We start from the raw sequence: 26180 nt of genomic DNA, 5'->3' as shown, positions 1-26180 counted from the left end.
TGTAGGGTTTTTGATGAGAAGTCTGCTGTGAGTCTAATTGGAGATCCTCTAAGAGTAATCTGACGTTTCTCTCTTGCACATTTTAGAATTTTTTTTTTTTTTTTTTTTTTTTTTTTTACAGGCAGAGTAGACAGTGAGAGAGAGAGACAGAGAGAAAGGTCTTCCTTTGCCGTTGGTTCACCCTCCAATGCCACCGCGGCCGGCGCACCGTGCTCATCCGATGGCAGGAGCGAGGTGTTTATCCTGGTCTCCCATGGGGTGCAGGGCCCAAGGACTTGGGCCATCCTCCACTGCACTCCCTGGCCACAGCAGAGAGCTGGCCTGGAAGAGGGGCAACCGGGACAGAATCCGGCGCCCTGACCGGGACTAGAACCCAGTGTGCCAGCGCCACAAGGCGGAGGATTAGCCTGTTGAGCCATGGCACCGGCCAGAATCTTTTCTTTATGTTTCACTGTGGTGAGTTTGATTACAACATGTCGTGGTGAGGATCTCTTTTGGTCATGTTTATTAGGGGTTCTATAAGCTTCCTGTACTAAGATGTCTCTGTCCTTCTCCAAACCCAGGAAGTTCTCTGCAAGTATCTCACTAAAAAGGCCTTCTAATCCTTTCTCCCTCTCCATGTCTTCAGGAACTCCTAGAACCCGAATGTTAGGTTTTTTAATAGTATCCTGTAGATTCCTGACAATATTTTTTATATTTCTAATTTCCTCTTCTTTTCTTTGGTTTGCCTGTTTCCTTTAGAAATTATACCTGGGGCCAACATTGTGGCATAGTGGGTAAAGCCACTGTCTGCAATACTGGCCTCCCTGGGGCCAACATTGTGGCATAGTGGGTAAAGCCACTGTCTGCAATACTGGCCTCCCATATGGGCACCCAAGTCCTGGCTGTTTGAGTCCCAGCTGCTTCACTTCAGACCCAGCTCCCTGCTAATGTGCTTGGAAAAACAGCAGAAGATGACCCAAGTGCTTGGTTCCCTGTACCCAAGTGGGAGGCCCAAAAGACACTCCTGGCTCCTGACTTTGGACAGGCCCAGCTTCAGCCATTGTGGCCATTTGGGGATTGAACTAGTGAATGGAAGATTTCTCTCTGTCTTTCCCTCTCTCAGTCTATAATTCTGCCTTTCAAATAAAGAAATAAAAATTTAAAAAATAACTTATACCTATAGGGTATTTTTTGTTGCAAACAACAGAAATAGACTCTAGAACTAACACTAGGGAAGAAGGGGGAGAGGAAGTTTATTGGAAGATATGATATGAATTAGTTCCTGATCATATAGGAGCCCAGAAGACCTAAAAGACCATTGAATCTGAATGAGATGTGGACGTTTTTCTCAATGCTTTTTCTTTTCTTTTCTTTCTTTTTTTTTTTTTTTTTTTGGAGAAGGGCATGGTCTTGTTCTTTTGAAACTGTATTTATTTTTTGTCATTACAAAAGTCTGTTCTCCATCATCACAGAATGAAAAAACACAAGCACGGGTTCTAGTCCCAGTCGGGGCACCGATCCTGTCCCGGTTGCCCCGCTTCCAGGCCAGCTCTCTGCTGTGGCCAGGGAGTGCAGTGGAGGATGACCCAAGTGCTTGGGCCCTGCACCCCATGGGAGACCAGGAGAAGCACCTGGCTCCTGCCATCGGAACAGCGCGGTGTGCCGGCCGCAGTGCGCTACCGCGGCGGCCATTGGAGGGTGAACCAACGGCAAAAGGAAGACCTTTCTCTCTGTCTCTCTCTCACTGTCCACTCTGCCTGTCAAAAAGAAAAAAAAAAAAAGAAAAGAAAAGAAAAAACACAAGCAAACAAAAAGAAGATATTTTCCAAACATCCAAATTCCCACCTATCCCTTTGTTTATGTGAATGTTAACATGTCAGTACTCAACCTGTCAAATTCACTTTCTTTTTGTTTAATTCAAGAAATACTTATTGGTAAGATGCTATGGGATAGAATGGCAGATGTCCTACACAGCACTCTGGCCTCAGAATCAGCCCTTAAGGCATTCGGATCTGGCTGAAGAGCCCATGAGAGTATTTTAGGCATGGAAAGCCAAGACACTCTGGCAAAAAAACAAAAACAAAAACAAAACAACACCAAACTCAAACTCAATGAAAGATCTCTGCAAGTGAGATCCCAGTAGAAAGTATGGGCCATCAAAGAAGGAGGTACCTTTCTCTGAAGAGAGGAGAGAACTTCCACTTTGACTATGACCTTGTCTAAATAAGATCGGAGTTGGCAAACTCAAAAGGCTTCCACAGCCTTGGCAACTCATGACAAGAACCTAGGGTGATTACTGACACCATAAACAAGAGTGTCAATTTGTTAATCAACAACAGAAGTCACTGTGCATTTACTCCCCATGTAGGATCTCTGTCCTTAATGTGTTGTACAATGTGAATTAATGCTATAACTAGTACTCAAACAGTACTGTATACTTTGCGTTTCTGTGTGGGTGCAAACTGTTGAAATCTTTACTTAATATATACTAAATTGATCTTCTGTATATAAGATAAAGATAATTGAAAATGAATCTTGATGTGAATGGGATGGGAGAGGGAGCAGGAGATGGGAGGGTTGTGGGTGGGAGGGAAGTTATGGGGAGGGGGAAGCCACTGTAATCCATAAAAGTTGTACTTTGGAAATTTATATTTATTAAATAAAAGTTAAAAAAAAGATGCTATGGGAAATACAAAGATGACTCAGGCACAGATCCTGCCTTTAAGGAGCTAACAGTCTATTAGGGGAGATGGAACACATCTAGGATACCAGAGCTATGTTTCCATAGGACATATAGAGAAGTTTGGAGTAGTAAGAGGTAAAGTGAAGCTGAGAGTCTATTGAAATTATGGAGGAGAGGAAGAAAGATGTGAAAGCCTGCTGAGGGAGAGTTAACAGGACTCACCTGGGAGACTGGATGAGGGAGTTGCAAAAAAGAAGCAGGTGACTTGGAGTTGTAGCATGGATGGTGTTATAAACTGAAAGAGCAATGAAGGGACAAGTTTGTAAAAAGAAATAAAAATCCCACAGAAAATTCTGTGCACAAAGTGCCTGGGACGTACTAGGCACAGTTAGTAAGAAATGGCTAATTACCCAGATCAGGACTGGAAGTACCTTAAAATAGCTCATGGCTTCCTCCCCACCTCTGCCTCTGCCCTCAAATTTCCCCAAAATTTACTCTGTTGAAATGTCATTGTCTTTAGCATTTATTGAATTAAGGCCTGTCTCCAGGCATGTCTCCCTTGCAAATTCACTTTCTTTCTAACCTCCCACCCACCTTGCCTCTTGGACAGCAGGGACTTCTCCTGGATGTCCCCAGCTAAGTGGTGGAAGCTCTGCTTGCTCTTTGCAGGTGGAAACTAGGACAAGAGAAAAGGGGGCTAAGGTGAGTATTGGGCACTCAATACTTGGGCCCCTGCCACCTTCTTGGGAGACCTGGGTTGAGTTCTGGACTCCTGGCTTCATCCTAACCCAGCCCCAGATGATTGTGGGCATTTATGAAGTGAACTAGCAGATGGAAGACCTCTTGGTCTTTCAAATAATAAATAAAGAAAATTTAAAGAAAAAGGAGGCTTGTTTCTCAGAAGACCTTTTACCATCTCTGCATGCTAAATCCTACCTCCCTTTGGAAAGGCCACTCAAACACTCCCTCCTCTGTGATGCTTTCCCTGACCTCTTAGATGGGGAGAGGCTCCTTCTCGGTCCAGTGCAGTGCTTCCCACCTTGCCCAGTCTTTCCAGCCACCTCTCACTTCCCTGCAGAACTGTCAGTTCCCTGAGGTCAGAGCCTATGTGTAACTGTCCCTAGTATGGCTCTGAGCACCTAGGCAAGTGTCTTGTCCACCAAAGATGTCCAAAGATGAGTGACTAAGAGAACCAGAGGCTTATATCAACTGGAGTTCACACGACCTCTAATGGGGGTGAAGATGAAGATGCTAGGCACTGAGTACAAGAAGGGTTGATATCTTTTTCCTCTCTATCAAAGGCTGGTCCAACTGGATGTGTCTTAATTCTGAGAATGCCCTTACGTGTGCCAGCAGTTTCGGAAGTTCCATTCTGAGGCTTCATCAGGGCCTCGTTTGTTACTGTTCCACTTCTGAAATGTGTGTTATCACATACTTTCTCTCCCCCTTTCCCTCCCTGCCCTCCTGTTCTTCACTTTCTTCTCTGTTCTTTTCTCTTTTGTAGTTGAAACAGAGCTGTGTAAAATGTGTCATATTCAAATCCAGTTTAGTTAAGCCAGACTTGACCTTGGCCATGTGTAATTTTGAAGTTAATTGTTTAAGCAATGGAGGGAGAAGGCAGCAGCAGAAAGACTGACAGTTTCTTCACCTCCTCAGTCAAGAGGGTGAGTTTACTTGTTTTAGTTGGTAGATAGCATCCTATCTGATACAGGGCACAGAGAAGCTAAGGTCCGTGTTTAGCGATGACAGAGAGCGAGTTTTATTTTTTTTTAAGAATTATTTATTCATTTGCAAAACAGATTTTACGGGGGTGGGGGTGGTGCAAGACAGAGAGAAAGAGCTTCCATCTGCTGGTTCACTCCCCAAATGATCGCAACAGCTGGAGATAAGCTGATCCAAAGCCAGGAGGTTCTTTTGGGTGTCTCATGTAGGCACAGGGGCCCAAGGACTTGGGCCATCTTCTGCTGCCTTCCTAGGCACATTGGCATGGAGCTGGATCAGAAGTGGAGCAGGGGCCAGCACTGTGGCATAGAAGGTTATGCCTCTGCCTGCAGTGCTGTCATCCCATATGGGCACTGGTTCGAGTCTTGGCTGCTGTGCTTCCAATGCAGCTCTCTGCTATGGCCTGGAAAAGCAGATGGCCCAAGTGCTTGGGCCCCTGCATCCATGTGGGAGACCCAGAAGAAGCTCCTGGCTCCTGGCTTTGGCCTGGCTCAGTTCTGACTGTTGTGGCCATTTGGGGAAGTGAACCAGTGGATGGAAGATCTCTCTCTCTGTCTCTCTCTCTCTCCCTGTGTCTCTCTCTCTATGTATCTCCTTCTCTAAAATAAATTTTAAAAAATTAAAAATAAATAAATAAAAATAAAAACTCTCTTCTTTGGGACCAGGGGTTGTGGTATACCAGATAATGCTACTGCCTGCAATGCTAACATCCTAAATGAGTGTCAGTTCTAGTCTCGTTGCTCCATTTCCTCTTTTTTTTTTTTTTTTAAGATTTATTTATTTAGTTGAAAGGCAGAGATACAGAGAAAAGGGAAGAGACAGACAGAGAGAGAGATCTATCTTCCATGTGCTGGTTCACTCCCCAAATAGCCACAACAGCTGGTGCTGGGCAGGCTGAAATCAGGAGCCAGGAGGTTCTTCAGGTCTCCCACGTGGGTACAGGGGCCCAGGAACTTGGGCCATCCTATGCTGTCATCCCAGGTGCATTAGCAGAGCAGCCGTGACTCGAACTGGAGCCCATATGGGATACAGGCACTGCACTGCTGAGCTGGCGCAGACAGAGTTTTTAAAGATACAGCTGCATATCAAGATTTAAGTTCAGAAAGGTCCTTTTGGCAAAATTTTTGTTTCCTGGAGACTTTCAGGAACTCTATTGAGTTGGTTTAGAGATTAGTCTTCCAAAGCAAGGCTCTAGGAATCTCTGTTCCAATGAGGATTACAATTTGGTGATTCTAGGTTTTATGTGGCAGTGGCTTTGCTGGCTAGAGATTTCTTCCATATACTCCCATCTTGGTTGTGCCTGCTTTTATTACATAGAATTTCTGCCTACTATGAAACACATGAATGCCAATGAGTTAGCAGAAAACACCTTCCAGTTTTTCTTCATGAATTGTGATAATCTGTTTTAAAAGTAGATTTGTAATTTTTTCAAGTTGCATTTTAATTTATTTTCTCCTGGGAGGTTGAAAACTTGCAAATCAGTCATAATTAGTTGGAAATAAAAAATTTATCCTCTCTCTGTCTCTCTCTTTTTCTCTCTCTCTTTCTCTCTTTCACTCATGCTCACTATGAGATGTTGGCCAAGGCATAAATCCCAGAATCTAGGAGGACATTTTCCAGCCATGGCTACCCTAATGCACGGATCACCTGAGCTCTCCCCGAGAAGACTGGCCTGTTTTCAAACTGGTTAGTCAGTATAGAGGACAGGCAGGGCCCAAGCCTGTCATATTCATGTCAGTAGGTCCCTGACTTTGATGCAGCTTAGGAATCAAACTGGTTCCAAACTACCCCATTCTTCCTTCTTCACTCTCTTATCCTACACATAGATAGGTTATCTATACTGTCTAAGGCATCCTATAGCCTGTAGGCTATATATGGCTTGAGATTTCCTTAGAGGTACCTTAAAGCTGGACACCCCTGGGGAGCATGATCAATTGAACTGTTGGCAATAATGGGTGTCATGTTTGGGATGCTTGAAAGGGGTGGATTGAGTTCCTTTTGGGCAATAGAATCCATTCATAGCAAATGTTTCCATCAACATTCTTTGCTTTGCTAACTATAGAAAGCTGGCCCAAAGTAGTTGAGGAAGAGAGAGAAAGCGGGATTGAGAGAGAGAGAGAGAGAGAGAGAGAGAGAGAGAGAGAGAGAGAGGAACTACTGTCTGACATAACTGGTTTCCTATGGGGCTTGACTTAGGACTCACAGATGGGACCAAACCCAGCTTTGGCTCTCCGCATGACTCAACTCACTCCAGTGGCTCCACTCACAGTCAGTCTCTACCTTTGTGTGCACCTCCCAGAGCTGCCTGCACCCTCTTCAGGTCCAGAAAGGGGATATGGCAAACCCCAATCACATCACACTGGGAATGGGGCAGGGTAAATTCTTCGATGTACTGTAATAATTAAAATGATGAGATAAGTTTGTCATCTGTTAAATGGGCAAGAATTACAAAAGAAGAGAAATGCCCAGGTTTGGTGAAGATTCAGATAAATAGTTCCAGTGTACACTGTTGGTGAGAATCTAAATTGGTGAGAACTTCCTGAAAGACAATTTGGCAATCTATGTGAGACAGTTTTAAAATGTGCATGCACTTTGACTAAGCAATTTGGTTTCTGGAAATGTTAGGAAATAGTCATAAAAATATATAAACATTTACATGCATGAATAATACTTGAAGTTGCATAGAAAAATGAAAAACTGGGAAAATAAACTTAATAACTAAATTCAAATCTTGGTTAAATAACAAGGTATAGTCATATAGTGCATTCATTTAAAATTGTCTTAGAATAACATTTAGTAGAATCAGAAAATTCCTAGGCTATTGAATAGAGAAGTACTGTAGATTGCCAAGCAGTTTGTAAGAAGATTGCCAGACATTGGAATAAGATACACATAGGGGCAAATGTTTGGCACAGATGTTATGACACCACTTGGGAAGCCTGTATCCCATAGCAGAGTGCCTGGGTTTAGTCCTGGCTCTGCTTCCAATTCCAACTTCCTGCTAGACTGTACCCTGGGAGACAGTGGTGATGGCTCAAGAAGTTGGGAAGCTTGGATCGATTTCTGGGCTTCTGGCTTCATCCTGGTCTAGCCCTGGCCACTGTGGCCATTTGGAGAGTGAACCAGCAGAGGGAAGATCTCTCTCTCTCTCTCTGCATGTGCACCTTTCAAATAAATAAGTAGATACAATTTTAAAAAGAAGATATACACAAAAAAGAAAATGTACACATGTACACAGAAAAGATTATGAGAAAACATACATCACCATAGTAACATTGCTATACTGTTAAGGATAATGGGTGGGGCTGGCACTGTGTCATAGCCAGTAATGCCGCTGCCTGCAGTGCCGACATCCCATATGGACGCTGGTTCACATCCTGGCAGCTCCATTTCCCATCCATCTCTGTGCTATGGCCTGGGAAAGTGGTAGAGGATGGCCCAAGTCCTTGGGCCTCTGCACCCACGTGGAGACCTGGAAGAAGCTCCTGGCTCCTGGCTTCAGATCGGCACAGCTCTGGCTGTTGTGGCCAATTGGGGAGTGAACCAGAGGATGGAAGATTGTTGCTCTCTCTCTTTCTGCCTCTCCTTCTCTCTCTGTGTGTGTAACTCTGACTTTCAAATAAATAAATAAATCTTTAAAAAAAGAGTTATGGGTAATTTGTTTTGTACTTTTCTTTACTTAAGCAATTTTTAATATTTATTCTAGAGTCAGAGAGAGGGGAGTGGGGGAGAGAGGGCTCCCATCTGCTGGTTCACTCTCCAAATGCCCGAAATGGCTAGGACCTGACTGAACCAAAGCCAGGAATCAGAACTCAATCTAGGTCTCCCACATGGGTGCTAGGGACTCAGCCACTTGAACCATTACCTGCCTCCTAGGGTCTACATTAGCAGGAAGCTGGAGGCAGAAGCTGCAGCCAAGAACCAAACACAGGCAGTCTGAGACACTGGTATCTTAATTTCTGGGACAAACTTACCTTCCACTAGACAATGTTTCATATGATGAACATGTTTTACTTTTGAAAAAAGTACTTTTTTAAAGCTAAGAATACACTATAGTCTTTTAATGGCCAAATTACCCATTAACATTAGATTGTTCTCCCTATTGTTTGATTTGCAACCAGTTATTTCTGGGTACCCTCCACCTTTCCACCTACCTCCCTTATGTACATTGCCATCTCCCCCACCCCAACACTTTTCTGAACTCAGTCCAGTGTATTTTCTCCCCTAGGGTATGGTGCATTCCAGCAGAAGTTTGTGCCTTTAGCAGGGGATGGAATCCAGTTGAACACCTTCACAGGCGCTCCAGGCTGATTCATTCCTTACCAAAGTGGGTCTGACGTTCATCATCTCCATCGGTTCAGCAAGTACACGCTCCGTGTGTGATCCATCAGGATAACCCCACATAACCTATCCGTTCTTTGCTTGTAGTAGATGCTCAATAGATGTTTGAATGCATAAATACAGCACTGAGATAAGCAGAGACATTTTAGAGCTCTCTGGGGATAAGAAAAGATAGGAGAGCTGTAAGAGTGAATAGGAACCGGATTGACCAGGGCTGATCCAAGCAAACAGCAACCCAGAAGTTCTGGCTTCAGGATTCCCTTGTCAGGTGTCTTAATCAGTACTACAAGTCTGCTGCTCCCACACAGTTCTGTCGGCGTGCCCACCTTTGTGAGGATGCAGCAGTTTTAAGGAAGAAAATATTAGCCTAGCTCCCATTTTGAGGGCTACAGTATTACAGCCATCAGTGGAGCAGGATATTTTTTCTAGACAGCAAGTTGGGAAATTCCCTGACCTGGTTGGCAGCACCACCAATAGGGGGTGGGAAAGGATGGGAAGTTTTAGTTGCTCTTTGCTGTTGAATTTGCCAGATGAGTGAAAGACATAATAATCTCACCAGCAGATGAGAAACAAGCCAGTTAAAAGAAATCCATGGTGCTTCTCACTCTTCATAAAAATCCTCCATGACTGCTCTTCTGTCAACTGTCAGCACTTGGTAAAAACTCTTTATTTATTTACTTACTTGAAAGGCAGAGAAACAGAGATCTCCCATCTACTGGTTCAATCTCCTAAATGCCCCCAACAACTGAGGCTGGTCCAGGCTGAAGCCAGGAGGTTTAGGTCTCCCACATGTGTACCATGGACCCAACCACTTGAGTCACCACCTGCTGCCTCCCAGGGTGTGAATTAGCAGGAAGCTAGCACTGGGAGCAGGCAGTCCAATACAAGATGCAGGCATTGCAAGTGACATATTTTTTAAAATTTCTTTGTTTGTTCACTCTTCAAATGCCTGCAACAGCCAGGGCTGGGCCAGACTAAAGCCAGGAGCCAGAACTCAAAAGTCTCCCATGTGGGTGGCAGGGACCCAGCTACTTGAGTCATTGATTAGCAGGAATCTGGAATCAGAGTTGAGCCAGAACTGGACCCCTGCAGGGGTTTAACCTCTGCACCAAATTCCAGTCCCTACTGCAAGAACTTTTTTGTGTCCTACTCCCTGAATTCCTAGATATAGGTTTTGCTATTTTGTATTTGTTTCCTTGTTGCTTATAATTATTCTCTGGTTGTTACATGTGAAAGGTAGCAGGGACTGCAGTGGAAAGAACACACAACTTGGAAAGTCAGGCTTGGTTATTCACCGCCAACGTTTTTATCTTTGGCAGTTAATCACCCTCTGAGCCATAGTCCCCTTTGTCATCTGTAAATGAACTATTGATAACCATCCTCACGGTTGTTCTGAGGCTGAATGGCATTATAGCCAAAGAAGTAAATGTAAAAGATGATGTAAGTGTATGGCATTACTTTTTGTATGGAATGTAGAAGACTCCTAAGAAATATGAGATAGTAGCTGGCGCCTCGGCTCACTAGGCTAATCCTCCGCCTTGCGGCGCTGGCACACCGGGTTCTAGTCCCAGTCGGGGTGCCGGATTCTGTCCCGGTTGCCCCTCTTCCAGGCCAGCTCTCTGCTGTTGCCAGGGAGTGCAGTGGAGGATGGCCCAAGTGCTTGGGCCCTGTACCCCATGGGAGACCAGGAGAAGCACCTGGCTCCTGGCTTCGGATCAGTGCGGTGCACTGGCTGCAATGCACCGGCCGTGGAGGCCATTGGAGGGTGAACCAATGGCAAAGGAAGACCTTTCTTTCTGTCTCTCTCTCACTGTCCACTCTGCCAGTCAAAAAAAAAAAAAAAGAAAGAAAGAAATATGAGATAGTATGTAGTGTGGGCCTATGAGGGAGTCTGTTTTGTCACAGTACTGGTGGGAATAATATTGGCAGCTCACAGAGTTGATGTGAGAGTAAAATGGAATAATGCATGCAAAGCACTTCCCAGCAGTACCCAGCATGGAGTAAGCACGTGGGAAATGTGAGCTGCTGTTTGCTAGTGAGAGAGGGGAAGATGTGAACAGAAAATGCATATTTGAGCAGAAAGCATAGGAAGTCAGGGCTATGGGAGGAGCGCAGTGTAGTAACAGGAGCTCTATAAGCTAGCATTGTCTGTAATCAGTCTGGGAAGCCTTCACCAAGTAATTAGGCTTTCTGGAACCCCAAAGGGCTAGAAGCTGACTTGTTGGAACTGAGGCTATTAGAAAGAATATCCCAAACACCTGACACAATTTGGAAGCAGTTGGGTGGGGGTGAGGTGACCGGAGGATGGGAGGTTGAAAAGTTCTGAAATAAAGAAGGTGATGTTGACTGAAGCCTGGTGACCAAAATGTAGGTGCATACCTGTCCAGGATAAAGAAGGGAAGTAAAGCAGACTAGGCTCCCGGGAACATGTGGGAGGTCTTCAATTTGACGTGTAGGGTGTGACTGAGAGCACAGCTGGCCTTGTAGTTGAATGGGGGTGTTTCAGACTTCAGAGAGGGACAAGCAACCCTAATGCTGCTGAGCAGGTGAACAGGGAATACATTATTAATTGAAGCTTTGTCTGATTGTGAGGATGAAGGGGCAAGGAAGAGAAAGCATAGACATTACTAGATACTGGAGTTGGGCGGTCCCCACAAGTAAAAAGATAGCTCTTCTTTAAGAGATGAGGGATTCAGAAAAAAACACTGAATTTGCCTTTACAAAAGGTGGCATTGTACTGTCCCTATGAGGGATTTGGTGTTAGAACATCTACCTAATTTCAACCAAAGTTCTTCTTTTTCTTCTTTTTTTAATATTTATTTTATTTGAAAGATAGAATTACAAGGGAGAAGTAGAGACTGAGGGGGAGAGAGAGAGAGAGAGAGAGAGAGAGAGAGAGAGAGAGAGTCTTCCACTCGCTGGTTCACTCCCCAAATGGTTGCAATGGCTGGAGCTGAGCTGATCCGAAGCCATTAGTCAGGAACTTTTTCCAGATCTCCCACGTGGGTGCAGGGGCCCAAGCACTTGGGCCATCTTCTACTGCTTTCCCAGACCATAACAGAGAGCTGGATTGGAAGTGGAGCAACCGGGATTCGAACTGGAGTCCATATGGGATACCGCCGCTGCAGCCACAGCACTGGCCCCCCTCAACCAAAGCTCTTTTAAGATGGTGGATCATGCCCCAAATTGTATATATTGCTTACCGCATTCAAAAGATGATAGAACCACAGAAACATGAGAAGGGTCGCGTCCTCCTTGAGCATCAGATGCAGGAGCTGAGGCTGAGGGTTGAAGCCAGCCATTCGAGATTCTTCAGGCATATCTGGCTCAATTCTCTTTATGTTTTTAGTTCCCTCCTACAAAGACTTAAGAGTTCCCTAACTTCTTCGTTTGCTATCTGGAAAGGATCAAGATGAAAATTGCAATTTTATTTCGTCGCGGTCCCTGAGCGCAGCCAAGTCCCCTTTAAATCCGTCCACTCTTCTCGCCATCTGGCAGGCTTTGATCGGCCCACCGTGTTTCTCCATTGGCCATTTTGTGTTGCTTCTCGCCCCCTTCCAGAATTCTCAACCAATCAGCTCTTCGCTCTAATGCGCCCCTAGGGCCTTGAGGAATGTACCACATGGATCGTGCGGGGGTTGGAAGAGAGAAAGGGAGTGGCAACGGCGCCTTGCTTTACCTTTTGTCTGTAACCCTTGAGTTCCCGGCAAAGGCTGAGTCTGTGGATAGCCTCGAGGTCCCTGAGCACGGAAGCAGCTGCCAGCCCCGGAGGCAACAGAGAGCGCGCGCCCCCCAGGCTGGGGTCCCGTGGTTGGGCCTGGAGGGCCGCAGCCTCCGCCCTCCCATGTGCCCGCCCAGCCTCCGCCGGCGGCGCCGCTGCTACTGTTGCCGCCGCTGCCAACGCCGTTGCTGCTAGAGTCGGACTCCAGGAGTGGGACTGCGAGGCTGCGGGACTGCGGAGCTTCGGGTCCCGAGTCCCGGAGCGGCACTAGGCGGCCCGGGCCGGGTGCGGGGACTCTGGCGCCGGCGCCACACGGCAGCATGAGGCGGAGGTGAGAACCGCGATTTTGTGTCCTCGACTGGCCCCAACCGCCCCGGGGAGCCGCATCTCACTCGCGTTCCGAGCTCGGGGTTTCCAGGGCCCCCAGGCCGGTCGGATAGCTTGCTTTGGAGCCGGGCCTGCCGCGGCCGGACCTGTGGCTGAAGACCTCCCTCCTGGCAGCCGGAGGGCTCCGGACCCGCCGTGGGCATTTGGCGCCTCCTTCTGGCGGCCGCTTCCAACCATTTACTGCCTGCGGGTGACGCCACCGGGAAGCCCCCATTGGCGCTGCCCGGCCCTGCCCTGCCCCTGTCCTTGACCTCCGCGAGGTGGATGCCAGGTCAGGTTCGGCCAGGAGGGTCCCGGGCGAAGCCGAGCGAGTGGGAGGGAGAGTGGCCGAGACTTGATGTGCTGCTGGGTGCCGGGGCAGCTCTTCGGGGCTTCCCAGGGTCTAGGGGCCTGGGGTCTTGGAGGCCTCGGGATGGGGCTGCGCGCTTCTCTCCCGGAGCGTGGCTTCCAGGGGGTAGACACGCCTTCTGTCGTCCTTGCCTGGACCTGTGGCCTGCGTCTGGAGTGTGGGGTGCCGGGGTCGTTATGGCAGGTGGCCACCGGCGTACCCCGAAATGCTGCTTAGACGTTTTCTGTGGTAGCGTTCTGAGGAGATGGCAGCTACTTCCCCGATGCCTTGCAGCTACTACCCCGAGTGAGCCGCTGTTGGAGGTCTCCGTGGCACAGTGGAAATCCCTCGTTTTAAAATCACCTTGAGGAGCCCTGCACAGACCCAGGGCTTGCCGGGTGTAAGCAGAAAGCCAGCCGTAGTGTGTCTTGGCGGTGCGTGTTTCTGACGTCTCAGCCTGGCATCTTGGTGAATGGCGGTCACATCCCCCAGCTCACAGTTGTGTGTGGAGGAGCAGGGGAGGGGAAGCCCCCTCACCCCAGGCTGCTGGGCTCCATCCCATTAGGACATGCACCTACCTTAGATCTTGGCAGGTTTTTCTCCAGGGTCTGAATACAGAGAAAGTATTAACAGGACTACAAACCACATTTATGTTCTTTTAATGTTAGTGTTTAACACAGATGTTAATTATGGTTGACATGGAATGAGTTAAGGAGAGGAAGGGAGGTGAATTGTGGACAGTGTTTTTGTTTGTAAAGCTTATAATTAATTGTCTTTTTTTTTTTTTTTTTTTTTTCCCTTAAGTGAGATGTGGATGGAGAGAATGGCATTTAAGTATCAGGGCACCAATGTGTATTTGGTTCTGCCTGACAGTTTGCTGCAAAGACAGTCATTTTGGATTGATGGCCTGTACCCCAGGGGTGAGAATGCCTTAAGTTTTAGGGTGCAAAAGTCTTACTAAAGCGGCACCTTCTCCTTACTGGCCACACAGACGCTGCTTCATTGTTCCTTGTTGTGGTTGCCTTCTGTGAGTGATCACTGAAGGACCTCTAAGAGTATTACAAACTCTGTCAGAGGCAGATTCAGAAATTTGGCCCAAATCCTTTGAGGCCTACAGTAGGCTTTTAGACTGCAGGTTATAAAAGTTTTCCAGCTCTTTTGTTGGTATTAAGTAGCATGAGTTAAGGTTGGAATTACTGGGAAGCCATGCCTTGGGCATTCCTCTTAGAAAGGATCTTTCAGATTCAGTGACCTGTTTCCTCAGCCAGGCCTCCGTTTTGCATTTACAACTCTAACGTTTGAAATATCTAAAACTTGTCTGCCAGACTGTGATTTCTTTTCTCCTCTGACCTGGGGTGGTGTTTCTAGGTGTGGGAGAGGCTTTGGAGGTAGTGTGTGAAGAGTACTTAGCATGGTGCTTGGCACATAGTAGATGTTCAGTAACGCTAAGTAACTTTTTCCTTTCCTCCTTGGGCTTGGGAGATCTGGGCATGATGAAACTAGATGCAGTTTTGATTGCACATTCCCTTCACCACTTAGGAAAAGTTACTCCCCTCCTCCCACTCCAACCTCAGCTCTCCTGACATTTTAGTGGTAGGTTAGAAATGAAACCCACCCCTCTGGACCTAGAAGTGAAATCAAACAAGGAAAAAATCGAGCTTTCCATCCTGGCTCATGTGTTGCATTTTTCTTTCTTTCTTTTTTTTTTTTTTTTGACAGGCAGAGTGGACAGTGAGAGAGAGAGAGAGATAGAAAGGTCTTCCTTTGCCGTTGGTTCACCCTCCAATGGCCGCCGCGGTAGGCGCGCTGCGGCCGGTGCACCGCGCTGATCCAATGGCAGGAGCCAGGTGCTTCTCCTGGTCTCCCATGGGGTGCAGGGCCCAAGTACTTGGGCCATCCTCCACTGCACTCCCTGGCCACAGCAGAGAGCTGGCCTGGAAGAGGGGCAACCGGGACAGGATCGGTGCCCCGACCGGGACTAGAACCCGGTGTGCCGGCGCCGCAAGGTGGAGGATTAGCCTATTGAGCCGCGGCGCCGGCCTTATGTGTTGCATTTTTCAAGAACAGACGGTGTGTGCCCTAGAGGTCTCACATCACTCAGTGCAGGAGAGTAAATGGTCTGAATTGACCCTTTCTTGGATCTGTGGAGCAGTTGAACAAGTGAGTCTTTTGGTTGTTGTTGGTTTGACGTGTCCAAGTGGAACCAGAAGCATTACCTAATTTCTCCTGGCACTGGCATCAGAGAAGTGGCCCAGGACGGTGGAGGCCTGACTGGTAGGCAGGGGTACCATTGTAGCTTTCGAGGACCTTGCCTCTGATTTGGGCTCTGCAAGGAGTAGCTGTGTACCTCCTCCTGCTTGAAGCAGGTTCCATGTGAACAGATGAAAAGGCTGTCAGACCTGATGTTTTACCAAGAATGATCATTGGTTTATGCTATGAGACACATCCCATAATGCTGGATGTGGCATTTTAATAATAATTGTGCTCTGGGGTTACTTACTGCTTTTTCTTCGAAGAATTGAAAGCTTTTTATTTAAAATCACATGTTATTTCCTTAATTCTTATCTCTGAGGTTATCAGAGTTTGATACCTATATGGTTCTCATTTTGTACGTGAAGAAATGATGGAGGTGTGTTTTGCTCCATGCTGCAAGTGAGTTGGTTTCTGAGCTGGACTGAATTTTCCTTTGCATATATATCATTGGTGCCTTTGGAGGAAAGAAAAATTCCATACCTGTTTTTGCAAGCTGAAATGTTTGGTGCGATCACAGGGCAAGAGAATGACAGTAAGTGCCAGCCATGACTAAAAGCAAGCCTGGGGCTTAAAAGGGCCTTTTGATTCCAGAGTGTGCTCTTGGACAATAGTGGTGTCTGAGGAGCAGGTCTCAGAGTCCCTGACACCTGTTGCTGCTACCCTCCCAGGTTGCTATGCCCTCCCAGGGCTGTACCTGGATTGGGGTCTTCCTCCTCACTACTGTAGAGTTTTCACACTGTGGACTGTTCCTTTGCCAGAAGCATTCTTCTAGCCAGGTGGAAGGAGAGTCATTGCTTTAGGAAAATAATCAGAGCTAAAAAAAATTTATATTTGGAAGGTATGAAGTGTTTAATAAAACCAGATGGGAAGATTAGAGACAGAATGGAAGGGGTTTGTGGACAGAGGAAAATTAGTGATATTCTAACCCAGAGGCCCAGGGTTTTTTGTTTTTGTTTTGTTTTGTTTTTTAACGTAAGCTGCTAGTCGAAATTGTTAAACAGGAGGCGCAGCAGTTTTGTTAAAATCTGTGCAGTAAATAAGGCTCTCGGTTTCTACTTTAGATGGCAAAGTTGAAAATCTGATTCCATTTTGGTCATTAGCTTCCACAAATAGAATACATACTGGGAACGGTCTGGCTAGTTTGGAAATTTACCTAAACTCCTGTGGACTTCCCCTTCCTTCCAGCCATCCTTTTGTCATTTTTGGTTCCAGTTTTCCAAATTCAACTCTAATCCTGAGGGACTGGGTGAAGGTGGTGGTGGCGTCAGACACTGGAGTGCCAGGGATAAACCAGTAGACAGAACACCATCCCTGCCCTGGGGGCTTGGCAGTGTGTGCCTTGCTGTTCCTGGACAGGCATTATCCATCTTCAGATGTAAAGGTGCTGTAACTAGGCAGCTAACTCTGCAATTCAGTCGCTTGTTGTCACTGGCAAGTTGGAGTTTCACAGAGGAGAGAAGATTGCCACAGCTTAACAAAGAAAGTGGTGATCATCAGCTTGAAGAAGGGAGAAGGAGTAGATTGTTGGCTTTTACCTTGGTGAGAGGTTGGGGAAGCTGGGGAGGGCAGGAGCTTCTGTAATGAATAAGTTCCTCGGCCCAAGCAGCTGAGTATTTGTGTCTGTGAAGCACTGTGGGGATGAACGTGGGTCCTGTGTGAGTGACACCCAGCAGAGGAGTCTTTGTGCTTTCAGCAGGTCTGCAGATGTATACCCAAGTGAAGGTTCTGGTGTGGGGGAGGGGCGAGAAGGACAGCACAATCGAGAGGCTAACTAGTAGCTTTCATTGACTTTTCCTTACTGTCTCAAAAATAAATATATAAAGGCAAAGTGAAACTTGGCAGGTCTCAGCCTCAACCTCTTTCCTGCCCCTGCCTCTTTTCCATTGCCGATTTCATCATAGAGGAGGCTTGAAGCAATAGGCCTTCTTCATGTCAGCATTGGAAGATTGGGAAGAGAGGAGGAGAGGAGTGGAGTGATCCAGAGAGAATATACAGGTGCTCACTCCTAGCACCTGGAGCCCCCTGAGCTCTTTACCCTCTATGTTCGCAGCCTACAACAGGTTGCCTCACTAAGGTCTCCCTGACATTCCTCCCTGTTTTCCCACATCTCCTGTCTCCCTGCCCCAAGGCTGCCTTGTGTGATGGAGCATTGCAAGATTTGTGAATGAGAAAGGAAAAGAGGCAGGGAAAGCAGCATCCTGATGCTAAGGACAATAGTAGAGATAGTACAGCAGACACCTAGAGACAGTTGACTGTATCTTAACTCCCAACAACCTCAGAGGAGGGGTGTATTATGATCCCTGTTTTACATGTGAGGAGGCAGATACAGATAGCTGGAGAAAGTGGTGGTGTCAGAATTCAAACTTTCATTTGGTTCCGGACTTGAGCTCTCATGGGCCAGTTAGCAGCAGCTGATTTGGGTAGATCCCTGTATGGTCATCTCCATCCTCCAGTCACCTCTTCCTCTCTTCAGACTTAAGGCCCCACCTTCACATTTCTCCTCCCAACTCTTGAGTTGCTTCTCTGAAATGGTCCAGGAGAGATGCATTCAGGTTACTGGCATATTCCTTTAAATATCTTGGGCATATTTCTTCAGACAGAGTTGGAGAAAGCATCTGGATGAGAACATAGGGCATGTAGGACAATGTGAAGGTCTTCAGGGACCTGGGGGGCTGTACTATGGAATCTGGAGAGTGTTGAGTCCAGCCCTGCTCCAAGAAAAGGGGAGGAACCCCTACCCTTGTTTCTCTGTATCTCTTTGCCAGGCGTGGTGTCTGATTCCCAAGGACTAGTGCTCCAGCAAATCTGTCATTGCCCCAGCTTGATTACTCTGTGGCTGGATTTTGGTTTTGTTTTTAAATGGGTTACTCTGGGGATTCTAACTCATGTGTATAGTTGGCAAATGCACTTTTGGAATAGAACCTTTTACCCAGTTTGGCCGTGATTGGTCAGAGTCATTTATTTCCCTGTGAAGAAGGAAAAAAAAATGTTAACTAGTGACATGGGCTCTTGTCAGCTTGTTTCTCAAACAGACTTTGTTTCAGAATCCACTTTCTGCCTTTAGTGTTTTGAGTACCTTTACACCAGTGGTCCTGTGCACAACTGTGGGAGATTAGCCATGACACTTACCACTTACTGAGTGTTGCTATGGGAAGAAGCTGTGCCAAGTGCTTGATGTGCACCCATCACCTCTGGTCATCAAGTTGGTTCTGTCACCCCCATTTTAGAGTAGGGATGCTATTCCAGAGAGATGAAGTTTGCATGGGCTGGATACTCCAAGTCCTGAACATTTACTCATCTCACTCTAACATAAAATGTTGAGTGAACAAGAAGGAGAAGGTAGTATGAGGCAGGGGAGAGAAATTTGCCAGATAGAAACTTGGTCAACCCTTGGTATTTACTGGACACTGCATACCCAGCCCTAGTTGGGAAGGGAGGGCACAAAGAAATCCATGGGCCTCAACCACCCTCAGAGAGCCAGGGAATCTAGGGGATGCCGAACCCAAGACACTTGGACTTTCTTTCAGCATATGTTTTTTTTTTTTTTTTCAAAAAAAATTTTTTTTTAAATTTATTTGAAAGGCAGAGAGATCTTTCATCTACTGGTTCACTCCCCAGTAGGTTCACTCCCAGCTGAAGCTGGGAACTCCATCTGGGTCCTCCTGGTGAGTGGCAGGGACCCAAGTACTTGCTGCCTTCAGGAAGCTGGAATTGGGAGTGGAACTGGGACTCAAATCCAGGCATACAGATATAGGATGCAGGTGCCCAAGTGGCATCTTAACCACTATGCCAAATGCCTCCCCCCAGCATGTTTATTGAGTGTACATATACACATATATATATATATCCATGCAAAGTGTCATATATGTATATATATATATATATATATATACATACATACATACATACAGAGTATCAGAGTGAAAGAGATCTTCCATCTGCTGATTCACCCCCCACAAATGGCCACAACAGCCAGGAACTATCTGGGTCTCCCATTTAAATGGCAGGGGCCCAAGTTCATGAGCTATCATCTGCTGCCTTCCCATGCACATTAGCAGAAAGATGGATTGGAAGCTGAGCTGCTAGGACTTAAACCAGCAGTCAGTATGGGATGCTAACATTGTAAGCAGCGGCTTAACCCACTGTGGTGAAATACTGGCCCCTTGATTCAGCTTTGTTTATTTCTTGAAAATAAGTGAGAAGTTTTAGAATTTACCTATCCTTGTGGCTGTATGTGTTTTGCAAACAGGATTATTTTGCAGCTCTTCCCTGAGGACCAACACTGCATTGTATCTCAGGAAAGGCTAGAACTACTTCCCTTCCTACAGGCTGTCCTTGGGTCCATCATCACTGTGGATCTGTTGGGCTTGCCTGCCACTGCTTGAGAGACAGAGAGAGATCTTTCTTCAGGTGGTTCACCCTGCAAAAGACTGCAATAGCCAGGGTCGGCCCAGGCTGCAGCCAGGAGCCTGGTACTTTGTCTGGGTCTCCCACATGGGTGGCAGGAGCCTACATACTTTATCGCTGCCTTCTCAGGCACATTAGAAAGGAGCTGGATTAGAAGTTCAGCAGCCAGAACTGGAACTGGTATGGGATGCCAGTGTTACAGATGGTAGCTTAACTCGCTGTTCCACAGCACTGGCCCCGGATGCTGTATCTCCTGGAAATTAAAGTTCTTCTGACTTCTGCTCCCTGCAATGTTGATTGAGTTGACTGAGTATGGTGGTAACATGTAGGATGCTTTTATAGACTGTTAATGAAAGTTTATCTGTCTGTGACCAATGATCTCAGAGAAGGGCTCAAAGGTGTTCCTTGCTTAAGCAAACTCTTGTATGTATGGAAATGAGAATTTATCCCCCATGTAAAACAGTATGTGTTTGTACTTCTTGGCTTTAAATTGAATACTTCACAGTAAAGAAATTTTGCAACAGAAAGCCCTTTCTAGGAATTTTAAATTTTACTTCTCTGTATACATGAGTAGCTTTTTCAGATTGAATTTCCACCATTAGTGGAAGGATGCCCTATCACTTTTACCTGCACTCTGTCTTGACCCCCTAACACATGCAGCTTCAGAGACTCAGATGCTGCTGGACTTGTCTTTGCAGCCTCCTGGGCCTGTTGTCTGGGCTTGTTGGTACTCTCATGGGCTGTCAGAGTGTATTTTGGCAGGGCCCTGTGGCCCAGCCTTTGCTCATGCAGTATTCATTTGCACGCAAGGACTGGTCTGGGCTATCCCTGATTGTACTGTCTCACTCAGTTCCATGTGCACTTGCTTTCCATTCATGCTTATCTCCAGGCTGTTTTTGCAACCTTTTGTGAGGTCCAAATGCTTGGACATAGGCAAAAGGCAGGACAGTGCAGAATGGCATAGAGAGTGCTGATAGTGAAGAAGTTCAAGAGATTTGGCTAGGCCAGCGCCGCGGCTCAATAGGCTAATCCTCCACCTTGCGGCGCCGGCACATCGGGTTCTAGTCCCGGTCAGGGCATTGGATTCTGTCCCGGTTGCCCCTCTTCCAGTCCAGCTCTTTGCTGTGGCCCGGGAGTGCAGTGGAGAATGGCCCAAGTGCTTGGGCCCTTGCACCCCATGGGAGACCAGGAGAAGCACCTGGCTCCTGCCTTCGGATCAGCGCGGTGCGCCGGCCACAGCACGCCGGCCGTGGCGGCCATTGGAGGGTGAACCACCGGCAAAAAGGAAGACCTTTCTCTCTGTCTCTCTCTCTCTCACTGTCCACTCTGCCTGTCAAAAAAAAAAAAAGAAAAAAAAAAAAAGAGAGAGGGATTTGGCTAAAAACTTTGCACTGGGATATGAGATAGATGGGAAGGGAGCTACTAACTCACCAAGAGTCAGCTTTAGAAATACAGTTTCTGACATGGTCTCCTTTTATCCTTGCAACATTGTTATAAAATTCAGTGTGTGATGCCCACTTACCAGACTGGGAAAAATCCAACTCATGACTTGCCTGAGCTCTCTGCTGGTAAATTGTGGAGCTGCATCAAAGAAAAACAGAACGGGTCATGATGAAGAGCAGGAGATCTGTACCCAGACTACTGTACTACACAGTCTGCTAGAACGTGTGGACTTGACCATGTTCTTTAACCTCCAGGGCCTCCATCTTCTTGACTGTGCAGTGAACAGTATGGCTGTCAGCATTCAAAATCCTGCCTGCACATAGTGGGCACACATTGAGCATCATGAGTGTTAGCTAGTGCTGTTACTGACTTGTGCTCTTAGAACTTGGAACACTGAGGCTCTGGGTTTCTGCTCATCCATGGGACAGTCTTCTGGGAAGCATGGCTGCATCCAGACTGTCCAGTGAATCAGAAGTAGGTTTCTTTGCAGTATTTGTGCAAGTGAAAGTGAACAGTACCAGTTCTTTCCTATCTCACAGGCCCCTCTTTCAGCCAGTCACACCTACTCAGCTCTCTTCTAACTTCCTTACTTATCAACATAATAGTACCCTCACATGCTTCCCCCACCTTGGTCTCATTACTGTCTGTCTCATCCCCTGGGACTCTGCATTTTTTTAATTGAACAGTTTTATTCTGCATTAGAATATGCATTATTTTTCTAGTTAGTAATTCTTAAAGCTTCCTGAAATCATTTATTCATTGATTTTTTTTTTAATCTGTTAGGTCTCTCTGCCACATGTTGCACTATACTGATATTAAGGCAGGGGGCAGGTTCTTAGAACTGTACTACCTTGGGGCCAGTCCGGTGGTGTAATAGGTTAAGTGGCCGCCTGTAGGCCTGGCATCCCGTGTGGGCACTGGTTTGTGTTTCAGATGCACCACTTTTTTTTTTTTTTAAGATTTATTTATTTATTTTGAAAGTCAGAATTACACACAGAGAGAAGGAGAGGCAGAGAGAGAGAGGCAGAGAGAGAGAGAGAGAGAAAGAGGTCTTCCATCCACTGGTTCACTCTCCAATTGGCTACAATGGCCAGAGCTGTGCCGATCTGAAGCCAGGAGCCAGAAGTTTCTTCTGGGTTTCCCATGTGGGTGCAGGGGCCCAAGCACTTGGGCTATCTTCTGCTTTCCCAGGCCATAGCAGAGAGCTGGATGGGAAGTGGAGCAACCGGGATTTGAACAGTGCCCATATGGGATGCCAGCACTGCAGGCAGCGGCTTTACCTGCTACACCACAGTGCCGGCTCCACTTCTTATCCAGCTCCCTGCTAATGTGCCTGGAAAGCAGTGAGGATGGCCCAAGTGTTTGGGCCCCTACCACCCACGTGGGAGACTCAGATGAAGCTCTGACTCCTAGCTTCGGCCTGGCTCAGTTCCCACCGTTGTGGCCATTTGGGGTGTGAACCAACAGTTGGAAGACTTACCTCTCTCTGCCTCTGCCTCTCCTTTTCCGTATCTCTGCCTTTCAAATAAATAAATAAATCTTAAAAAAACTATATAACCTTGACCCTGCTCATGATAATCCTACTCCCTGCTTTAGAATATACTATACTAATATACACAGCAGCGAGGGGGAAGAGAAGATGAAATACTGAAATAGCATGGACAGGTGTTTGGGGCAAAGGTGGGTGACAGTGATAACTGTTGCTTTTTGAGAATCTGTTACATGCCAAGCCCTGGTGTAGGTGCTTCACATGCATTGTTGGCTCTGCCAGTTAGGTGCAAACCCAGTGATAGCAACATCTTGTCCAAGGGCTCTTGGCACATGAGTGAGAGGAACCTGGAGTTTGAACCTTGTTCACACCAACTGTTGTGGGCCTGTCTAGGAGAGGCAATTTAAACTATGTCCCAGATCATTGGTAGATTGTGTAGGTGAGAAGATGGTGCTGGGGTAAGCAGAGGGCTAGGGATGAGAGTAAGCGCAGTGCATTTGGGCACTGGCTGGCTGGAGCTGAGGTCAGTGTTTATGCACAGCCGTGCCAGGTTCTGTCTGGGTGTTGGGAGATGAGTAAGATGTGTTTCTTGCCCTCTGGAATCTTGCTGTAGCTGGGGAGACAGACACACAAATAGATGATTTCAGAGCAGTGTGGTAAGAGCTGTGATGAGTGTAAGTATAGGGTGCTGTGGGAGCAGAGGAGAGGGAACCAGGAAATGTTCCCAGAGTCTTGAAAGGTAAGTTAGCAGCAAGCTCAGCAGTTGAAGAGAAGAAGGGATTGCTAAAAGGCAGAGAATAGCATGAGCAAAGTGTTGACTTTGTGAAGGCTATTCTTGTTCAACGCAAGTTGATTCACCTAGTCTGATGGATGTCAGGGTACAGTGTGGAGTTTATGGGCAGCAGGTGGTTTCAACACAGCAACAGTGTGGAAGTGGTATCTTAGGTCAGTTTAATCTAGGGGAGGCAGGAGAGATGAGAGTCAAGCAGGATCAGCTGTGGGAGGAGTCAGCACTTTTTCTGTAAAGGGCCAGAAAGTAAATGTTTTAGGCCCCATCAGCTGGACATTCTCCAGTGCAGCCATACTCAGTTCTACCGTTGTCACATGAAAGCAGCCACAGAGAAACGGATGGGTGTGACTCTGTTCTAATAAAGTTGTTGTTTATGGCCCCTGAAGTTTGCACTTCACGTAATTTTTACATGTCATAAAATTGTCTTCTTTTGAGGTCCCCTACCCCAACCTCAGCCACTTAAAAATGTAAATACCATGCTTTGCTCTCAGACTGGATTTCCCCATGTGTGGTAATGGTGAGGATTCAGGTATGACGTGACAAGGAGCTGGGGCAGGACTTTGGCCGTGGAAGTAGAGAGGAATGGACCAGTGACATTTGGAAAGAGGACACAGATTAGACAGAGAAGATAAGGAGAGGGAAGAGCCCCAGACAGTGCTGATGCTTCAGGTTAGAGACATTCTCAGCCCCCTGATGGTCAAGCTGGTCTTGCTTTCTGCATGCCAAGAATATGACTTGGTCCTGGAGAAAAAACCCAGAGATAGCCGATGCCTTAGATGCTCCCTGACTGCCATCAGCATTGTTAATTGTTCTCAATGTCTCCCAAGAATGTCACCACACCAGTCACCTCTGTGGTCTTGGCTTCCAGACATGTTGGGCACATGGTGGCTCCTGCTGTAGCTGGATAGGATACCTTTCTGTTTGTCAGGGTGTAGGTAAAGCTATTTTTTTGGGGGGGGGGTAACCATTTTGATTCAACGTCATATCTACATGGAAGTTGTAAGCAGAACTGGAGCTCTCTTCCATATCTGTTACCTAAATTTATTAGATTTTGTTAATTATTTTCATTTGCCCCAGTTGCTTTATCAGTCTCCCCTTACATGCATATGTGTGGTAGGTAGGGGGAGGCATTTTTTTTTGATAGTCAAAGGCACTGTTCCTCTTATCCTAAATACAACTCTAGTATCTAATTTTTTTGAAGCCAGCATCCAGCCAATAGCTGTTACCTGTATATTACCTGCTGTATGTCATTGGTGATGCAAAAGATGTTACGTCACACAGGTAGGCAATACTTGTCTGTCTCTGGAGCCTACAGGCCCTGGCAGTGATTCTCCAGCACCCATACTGGGGCTGCTCAGTGGGGCAAGACTTTCAATTGCCTGAAAGGAGGAGCCCCACGGCTGACAAATGACCCGTAGTGCCAAGCTGCCAAGCTGCCAAGCTGCCAGAGGGCAGCTGTGGTGTTTTACTGCACATAGCTCCTGCTCTTCCACCACCTTCCTGAGGAAAGTAATCTCCCAGACAGAGCACAGCCACAGCACTGCTATCTCAGAGTTACACGCACATTTTCTCTTTTACCCTCTCCTGCATTTTGTCTCAGCTGTGGGAAAGGGTTCTTTGAGTTTGGATTTTTTTCCCCCAGGCTTGATCTGGAAAATAATTTATAAATAAATTGGAGTAATTTATTTTGGAAATTAAACCAGAGGAAAAACATACCATTTCTGATTTAGCTCCCAAATGGACTTTCTTTTTGCTACTTTAATGGGAGTAAAACCAGAAATGGGGAGGTGTCTAATGCATATTCCGTAATTCCTTATGAGCAGCTTGCTTAGCTCAGTGGGAACTAAGGAGAATGAATCCAGATACTGCACATGATAACTGGGTGACTTACTGCACTGAACTAAATTCTCTGTGACTTCATTGGGTATCTAGGCTTTGGCTGAAGCCTGTAGCTGTCACTGGGACCCTACACTGTGTTCGTGTATTACTGCTCCTTTAACAGTCCAGTCTTGTGATACAGGACTGAATTCCAGGAGTTAAGTGACTTCTTTGTCTTTAGTCCATAAGGTGTATTGCTAGGCATGACAATGGCTGGGAAGGTTGCAGAGGAGGAAGAAGTGGGAGTCATCTCTGCTTTCCTAATCTCCTAGCTTAGATAAGGAAACCTTGGGCTTGGCAGAGACATTTAGTGGTTCTGGGTCAGTCTTGCTGTTTGTTGGGTAGAGATGTTGGCTGTCGACCAATTTAAAGGTGTGCTGAGGGTAAAGTCTGAGTGTGAAATTAGGCAAGCATACCTTGAAACAGAATGCAAGCACTGTTTATGTATTGCTGTTTCCTTAACACTTCCTGAGGAGTCCTCCCACTAGGGTTGGAGGACCAGTGGGCAGAGATCTTGAAAGTCATATGAGGGGTGGCCCTTTGGCACAGTGATTTAAGATGCCACTTGGAGGGGCCGGCGCTGTGGCTCACTTGGTTAATCCTCCACCTGTGGCGCTGGCAACCCATATAGGTGCCGAGTTCTAGTCCTGGTTGCTCCTCTTCCAGTCCACCTCTCTGCTGTGGCCTGGGAAGGCAGTGGAGGATGGCCCAAGTGCTTGGGCCCTGCACTCGCATGGGAGATCAGGAGGAAGCATC

At 46.7% G+C, this 26180-nt stretch overlaps 1 protein-coding gene across 7 annotated transcripts in view; it reads left to right on the top strand.

The window, feature by feature from the left end:
• The first annotated feature begins 12631 nt into the window (after positions 1–12631).
• Positions 12632–26180, top strand: part of MICAL3 (microtubule associated monooxygenase, calponin and LIM domain containing 3) — a 215964-nt gene continuing 202415 nt past the window's right edge. For 6 of the 7 annotated variants that reach the window (XM_062194469.1, XM_062194465.1, XM_062194470.1 and 3 more), the window contains exon 1: positions 12632–12780. The gene's annotated coding sequence lies outside the window, so the exon portion shown is untranslated. Of the gene's footprint in view, positions 12781–13009; positions 13108–26180 lie in introns of those variants that run through there. The other variant, XM_062194464.1, reaches the window with a different exon arrangement.

Source organism: Lepus europaeus, chromosome 6 (assembly GCF_033115175.1).
Source record: "Lepus europaeus isolate LE1 chromosome 6, mLepTim1.pri, whole genome shotgun sequence".
Taxonomy (NCBI): domain Eukaryota; kingdom Metazoa; phylum Chordata; class Mammalia; order Lagomorpha; family Leporidae; genus Lepus; species Lepus europaeus.
Note: the sequence above shows the minus strand (reverse complement) of the source record. Positions and strands in the feature narration are given on the sequence as shown.